The sequence below is a fragment of the Podarcis cretensis genome (genome assembly GCF_951804945.1).
Source record: "Podarcis cretensis genome assembly, chromosome: 3".
Classification (NCBI taxonomy): domain Eukaryota; kingdom Metazoa; phylum Chordata; class Lepidosauria; order Squamata; family Lacertidae; genus Podarcis; species Podarcis cretensis.
In genome coordinates, this window is record NC_137172.1 from 23,248,606 (window position 1) to 23,256,408 (window position 7,803).

Consider the following 7,803-nt stretch of genomic DNA (forward strand, 5'->3'; position numbering starts at 1 on the left):
AAAACCACCAGCGCTTAACAGACAAATGGTGGCAAACTCCATCACAATTGCTTCCCCTCAAAAAAAAAACCTTTCTCAGACTCCAACTCTCCACATGCCTCAACAGTCAGTGCAAGGGCTCCTGGGATTGTGGGATTGCTAGGTACTGTTTTCTTGTCCTTTCTGGGGTATTCTAGGGCTGTTTTTGCAATTTCAAAAGTCACTTCTGGATTCGGTGCAATGTGTTGCGTGGTCCCGTGTCAGTTGGAGGCTATCAGTGGCTACTAGCCACAATGACTATGCGCTACCTCCAGTATTGGAGGCAGTATGCGCCTGAAAACCAGAGGAATCGCAAGTGGGCAGAGTTCAGTTAGACTTATTGCAGGCTTCCTACAGGCGTCTGGTGGGCCATTGTGAGAACAGCATGGTGGGCCATTGGCCTCTTCTTATGTTATTAATAAGAGGAGCTGAATCCTTCAGGCCTTACCCATTGCCTCAGACACTTTTTCTCCCAGCCTGTCTCAGAGTTACTGGAAATCAGGTCCTCCCTGAAAGAGGGCACGTATTGCGTTGAGACCTGGACAACCAACACCCTGTGTTGTGGGTGGGGACATTTGGTCAGCCACAACACCCAATTGGTAGGTCCCTCAAAGCTGGGTACAATCTGGCCAATGGGACGCAGTCCAAACAGTTCAAGGGACCAATTTATGCCCATGCATGTGTCCCAGAGCTTCCTTTTTTGGTGTGTGCATTCGGAACACCCGCCCACCTCTCCCTAATTTTAGGGTAATTTTGTGATTGACCTTGCTATGCCATCATTTGTTGTCTGTCGTTGGGACAGGGGCACGGCAGGAATTTTCCTCACTTGGCTGTTGCCATTTGGGTTTCGCCTGCTGTGTAGCAAATAATCACAACTTGTAAGGTTGCGAATAGGCTCTGGTTCTGATAGGGATGGGAGAACACTCTCGCCATCCCTATGTGAAGGGTATTCTGTTAAAGGAATCCAGGGACTCGATGGTTTGGTCAACCCCTGAGAGGGGGTTGTGCCCGTACCTGAGTCCAGGGGTACACTTGGGTGGAAGAGTTAGCCTGTTCCTGGCTTTCTGCTTATCCAGGTGTTCACCCTTTGCTGACCTATGCTGGAACCTGCACTACCTGCATGGCAGGGAGCTAGTCGAATCAGAGCCTATGCAACCAGTCACTTTCTGTAATCAATAAAGTTGTGGCCTAAATTCTACCAAAAACCAAACAAAAAAATTGAGTCAAGTGTGAATTTATTTAGGGGGGAGGTTTTTGGGTCTGAACACGCAAATGCGACTCCCATTTTGAAGCCCTTTGGAATTTTCTTGGGGGATGAGAATTGCAAGCGAGATAGTGCACATGGGTATCTACAACTACGAAGAACAAACTTTGCCCCAAAGGATTGCAGCAATATGGACACAAATATTATTTAAAAAGAGCTGTGCCTCCACACACTGTTTGAAGGAGGCCACAATGAAAGTTTAGGCGTCTTCCTTTCGAGACCTTATGTTTTCATGGCAAACATTCATCTGTTTTGCTTCTCCAAGGTGCCTGCTTTCCCTGCCTCCTGGATCACCATGGTACCTTAGCTCGGAGGTGACTTTAGAAATGTGGCATTTGAACGGCTGCATTTTTGGATTTGTTGGTGTGGGGTGGGAGGGGAAGGGACATAAATCTTTGTCCCCCTCCTTCTTCCTTGTTTATTTCTTGTTCCTTGGGTGGGTGGTGGGGAGAGAAGTAACCAGGAACTTGTGCTGCACTGAGAGGTTTTGCAAAGAGAAAAGTCTTCATCTGACTTGGGAAAACACAACGCTCTGTTTTCAGTCAGATGCCTGTTAGGAGAGTGTTTCAGGGATGTCGGCCACCCGCCAAGGAGGCCTGATTTTCCCCTCCACCCACTCCTCTGAGCTTCATTCTTGGCTCTGCACGTTGACGATTCCAGCTGTCATGCTGGGTCATGGTTAGCTGTCAAGCAAGATAGTACATGTGATAACCAGGGCCTGGCCTACAGAGAGTCCTGGAGAAAAAACACACCCAGGGTCTTAAAGTGGAACTGAAACGAGACAGCATCATAAGCAGCATGTAGGCCTCAGCCCTAGCTGTTTTTGCTCTGAAGGTGGGTGACATTACCTGATAACCCCCGAAACTATTATAGTGGTTGGTTCCATGGGCCATATATTGTGAGGATGATCAAACACAGGGACACAAGGAGGAGTTTCAACTGAGCCATTGCTCTTCTCATTCTAGAAACGGAACATTGAACATAATAGCTATGTGTTGAAAGCTGGTGCAGAACATGAGTCCAGAATGTCTTGGTAGGGATGGACAAATCTGTCAATTCCATTTTCTTGCTGTTTCTCATTTTTCCAATCTTAAATTTGGTTCTCCGCATTTCAATGTCACTTTTCTTTTCTTTGCAAAAAAACACCTTACAGAAATTTGTCAGCATTTTAGTGCGTATTTCTCCTGATAGTAAACATTTTTGTAGGCAACTTTGCCTAATATGCATATTTTACCAGCAACCGCACGGCATCAACTTGCCCATAAAAGCAAGCCTAGAATGAGAGACTAGGGTGATGCCAGCAGATTCTAGCAACCCTCTTTGTTGTGAGATTTGGGGTGAGGTGTGTGTGATCTGTGAGATTTTTTGAGAGCCAGCTGGATAGGTGGAGTCAGGTCTGGTAAAAGATATTTTGCTGCCTGAGGTGGAAGACAAGATGGCGACCTCCCCTTAGGCACATACTGTCGGGATTCACAGAATGCTTTGTAAGTAAGTCTGCAGGCTTGAGTCTGCTAGTTGATGCAACAGGCTGATGCAATACTTTCTATGGAGGTGCTGGGTCAGAATGACTCAGCAGTAATGTGCTGACAGTTGATTGGCGGTCATCGGTTTAAAAGGGAAACCTGTCCAGCAGTAAAGGTGGCCAGAGGGTGGTGTAGAGGAGTGTGGTCAGAGAGAAAGAATCTTCCTATTTGCCTCAAGGTACAGCCAGGTACTCTCTCTGACTGTATGAACTGCTTCCATAGATATTTGTATATAGTAAAGGTAAAGGTAAAGGTACCCCTGCCCGTACGGGCCAGTCTTGACAGACTCTGGGGTTGTGCGCCCATCTCACTTAAGAGGCCAGGGGCCAGCGCTGTCCGGAGACACTTCCGGGTCACGTGGCCAGCGTGACATCGCTGCTCTGGCGAGCCAGAGCCGCACACGGAAACGCCGTTTACCTTCCCGCTGGTAAGCGGTCCCTATTTATCTACTTGCACCCGGAGGTGCTTTCGAACTGCTAGGTTGGCAGGCGCTGGGACCGAGCAGCGGGAGCGCACCCCGCCGCAGGGATTCGAACCGCCGACCTTTCGATCGGCAAGTCCTAGGCGCTGAGGCTTTAACCCACAGCGCCACCTGCGTCCCTATTTGTATATAGAGCTCACAATAAATAATACTGAAGAACCTGGGACTCTGAGCATTTCTGCTACAGCGCTGCGAGGAATTCGCGACACATACGAAAGCTCATTGGACCAGTAGTTGAATCTTACTCCAGCGCTGGTGAAAGGACAGTAACCTCCACTGCAATTGAGGGCAGCAGGCTAGCTTTGATGATACAGGGCAGGCCACGGGGCACTCATAGCTCTGTTCACTCCCCACACCTCAACATCTGCCACTTGAGGCTGCTGCCTCACTCTGACTTTTTTTTTAAAGTACTTTTAAATTTTAAAGGGATACTTTAAATGCCCGCCCCCAAAGTCAGCTCCCCCCCCCTTCTACATGCTTTTAACTACTCTGCCTGGGGCTTCCATTAAAGGCCTTGCAGTAGTTAATGCAACGTTTCCCTCATTTTCATGTAAGGATGTGAGAGCCCCCACACCCAAGATATATGTATGGAAATGATAGCAACTGGTACTTAAAAAAACAAAAGAAAACCCCAAGAAGCCAGAGCACAACTGAATCAAATCAAGAATGTTTCCAACACCATGTATCTGACCTCTTGACAAGATCAGAAGAATGGAAAGTCAGCAACTATATAAATGGTTTCAGTGTGATCTGGAAAAGTGTAACTGATTCAATAACACGTGGGATTGCATAGTTAGTAAAGGTCCCCTCCACCCTCCCCAGTGATTCATAATATTGGAAGAGTTGTGGGTGAATGCTGCAAGGCTCCATTTGGAATCAGCTCAGTGTGTGTGTGTGTGTGAAAATCCTTAAAGAGCTCCTCTGTTTTCTGAGTCTTGCCTGCAAAGGTTAATAGGTAAATGACTCCTCTGGACAGTTAAGTCCAGTCAAAGGTGACTATGGAGTGCAGCACTCATCTTGCTTTCAGGCTGAGGGAGCTGACGTTTGTCCACAGACAGCTCTCCGGGTTGTGTGGCCAGCATGACTAAACTGCTTCTGGTGCAACGGGACACTGTGATAGAAACCAGAGCACATGGAAATGCCATTGTGTGACCCTTATCATGGTGCTATGGATGGGGGGGGGGAGACTCTACAAATTAATAAAAGGTAGGATTTATATTATTTGGAATATTGAAGGGAAGATTGCAGGCCAGTGGAAAAATAAAGGCGAAGCTTCCTTTCCAAGCCAAGGCCTCACCTGGGATGGAGGCATTAACAAGACCAAAGGTGTTGATGGTCCATCTGAGAGGAATTATTGGGCCTGAACAGACAGAAGGTTGCCAGTATAACTGGGTGGGAGGTGACAGGAAAGGAGTGTCTTTAGCAAGGGAGAGAACAAAGACTGAGATACATCTTGGGCAGATTGGCTGAAGACTGGCTGGGAGAGATGCCTTGGTTTCTAGTGCTGCACTGGTGTGGGGAGAAGAAGAGGAGTTTGGATTTGATATCCCGCTTTATCACTCCCCTTCAGGAGTCTCAAAGTGGCTAACAATCTCCTTTCCCTTCCTCCCCCACAACAAACACTCTGTGAGGTGAGTGGGGCTGAGAGACTTCAGAGAAGTGTGACTAGCCCAAGGTCACCCAGCAGCTGCATGTGGAGGAGCAGAGACGTGAACCCAGGTCACCAGACTGCGAGTCTACCGCTCTTAACCACTACACCACACTGGCTCTCAAGCCCTTTTTGAGACGACCCTGTTATAAGATCTGGACTCCCTGCATGCAGACTCGCAGTGTAAATATGTGTGGGTGAGTGCCTGGAATCCCCTGGAATCTTGTTACCGCTTTGCAAAGAGTGGAGATGGCGGCACCTGACTTTCGTAACACTATTGTTTCCTGGGAGGCAAAAAGACTATCAATAGCTACTAGCTAAGATGGCTGTGCTCTGTTGGAGGCTTGCAGGTTCCGGCTGCTGGAAGCAGCAGGAGGAGAGAGTGCTCTTGTGCTTGGATTCTGCTTGAGGATTTCCTACGGGCATCTGGCTGACCACTGTGAGAACAGGATGCTGGACTAGATGGGTTGCTGTGGAGGATAGAAAGCTTTTTAAAAAGCCTTTAAAATGCCAGAGTCTGAGAAAAAAAGACTGCCTTGGTCATTACAGTGGCACCTTGGGTTAAGAACTTAATTCGTTCTGGAGGCCCATTCTTAACCTGATACTGTTCTTAACCTGAGGTACCACTTTAGCTAATGGGGCCTCCCGCTGCCGCTGTGCGATTTCTGTTCTCACCCTGAAGCAAAGTTCTTAACCTGAGGTACTATTTCTGGGTTAGCGGAGTCTGTAACCTGAAGCGTCTGTCACCTGAAGCGTCTGTAACCTGAAGCATCTGTAACCCAAGGTACCACTGTATTTTCAGAATCCAGACAAGGCAGGGCAAGGAAGGTGGAAGATGCAGGCAGTGCGTGTTTGACCCACTGGCCCATGAGGGCCCCTTCTGAGTCCTGGGTCCTTAAGCAGTGCCTGACCAGGCCAATCATTGATGCTGGGGCTGCTAATAAGCGACCTATGTAGACAATGATGTGATTCTCTGTACTGTTCTTCTATCAATGTGCTTCTTCCTCCTTTTCCAGTCTCTCCATTCTGTGCCCTATCCCAGTGATGGCAAACCTTTTAGAGACCCAGTGCCCAAACTGCAAAGCAAAACCCACTTATTTATCGCAAAGTGCCCAGAGTGGTTGAGCTTTTTTGGGGGGGAGAGAACAGAAATAAATGACGAATAATACCTTCGCTGGAACTAATACGCAGCACCGATATCGTCGTCTGCCAAATCTCCAAAAAAATGAGCACAGAAAGGGTTAAAAAACAAAGGCTGTCACACCCAATCAGAAACAGCCACTGACACAGCAAATTGAAAAACAGACCAATCGCGGAACACAATCTTGGCTACTGGCAGAAAAAGGGGGGGGGGAGGTTCTGGGTTTTAATAGCAGATGCAAGCTGTAGCATGAGGGAGAGCGGGAGAACAAATGGAAAAAAACAAGAAGAGTGTGGATGGGCTGATGGCGCGCTGTGAGGGCTATGTGTGCCACCACTGCCCTATCCCATCAGATTTTCAGCTCCCCCAGCCTCTTAAATGTCTGGGTAGTCCATGAGTTCTCACTGGGCTGCTTTGCAAGGGGATTCCCTCCCCTTAGGGTTCCCTCTTGCCACAAAATATATTTTTATATATACTTTTACAGACCTTGGGGTTAACCAACTGCTGAGTGGGGGGCACAGGAGTGATTGCCCTGGGTGCAAAATTGTTAGGGGCACAAAACTTCAACACCCGGTGCTGCCTCAGTACAGCTGTGTGCTTCTGCCACTGTCTCTTTTGAAAATGGTCTTTCTATGCTAGGGGTCAGCAAACTTTTTCAGCAGGGGGCCGGTCCACTGTCCCTCAGACCTTGTGGGGGGCCGGACTATATTTTGAGAAAAATAATGAACGAATTCCTATGCCCCACAAATAACCCAGAGATGCATTTTAAATAAAAGGACACATTCTACTCATGTAAAAACAAGCTGATACCTGGACCATCCACGGGCCGGATTTAGAAGGCGATTGGGCCGGATCCAGCCTCCGGGCCTTAGTTTGCCTACCCATGCTCTATGCGGACCAGGAAGTGACTTCTCCAGACAATGTAATGGCTCTTCTTATCTCTGCGGCTGCGATCTCCTGGGTGATGTGGATGCTGCTAGGCAGCTGAATGCACATGCATATTCTGTCCATTTCCCTCCCTCCAACCCCCTCCCTCTGTGCAGCGCTGGTCACTGGCAACCCACACTACGCCACTGCTCCCGAGTCTTCCTCTTATGTGTGGGAAATGCCATTTTAGCAACGTAAGTGTGGCAGTCGGAGAATTGAGCTGGAGTGACAGAACGATGGCAGAGAGAGCTTAGGCCAAAGCACGAAAGCCTTCCTAGATCATAAACAACGCCTTGAATTTTGTCTGGAAGGCCTGCTAAGATGCCGGAGGGCTGGACGCAGAACGGCATGAGTATGGTATAGCAATTACTCAAGTGATGCAAACATGCTTAGGCCTGATTTACACTGGAGTTGACCCAGGAGAGAGTCATGGCACACGGAGATGAATAGAAAAGCAAACTGAACAGCTCTCGTGAATTAGAGCCAAGAACTGAGTTAATGGTTGGCACAGATGAGGTGAAGAGAATGGAAGGTGGATCTAAGCCATCTTGCTGTCTACCCCATGGACAGTGACGTTCCCAGAAGGGCTATCCACTTTGGCGTTCCCTCTTCTGTCATGACTATATTCTTGGCATCTTCTCTCCATTACAATATGCGCCTTTATAATATACCGAGGCGGGAGGCATAGGTGACACAGATAAATGCGCACTCATGTCGCACCTCATATTCAACGAGCAGACATTCTGGGGGGGGGGGGAGTTTGTAATTTTGCCAGGCGAGCACAAAGTGTCCCAGCAAAGT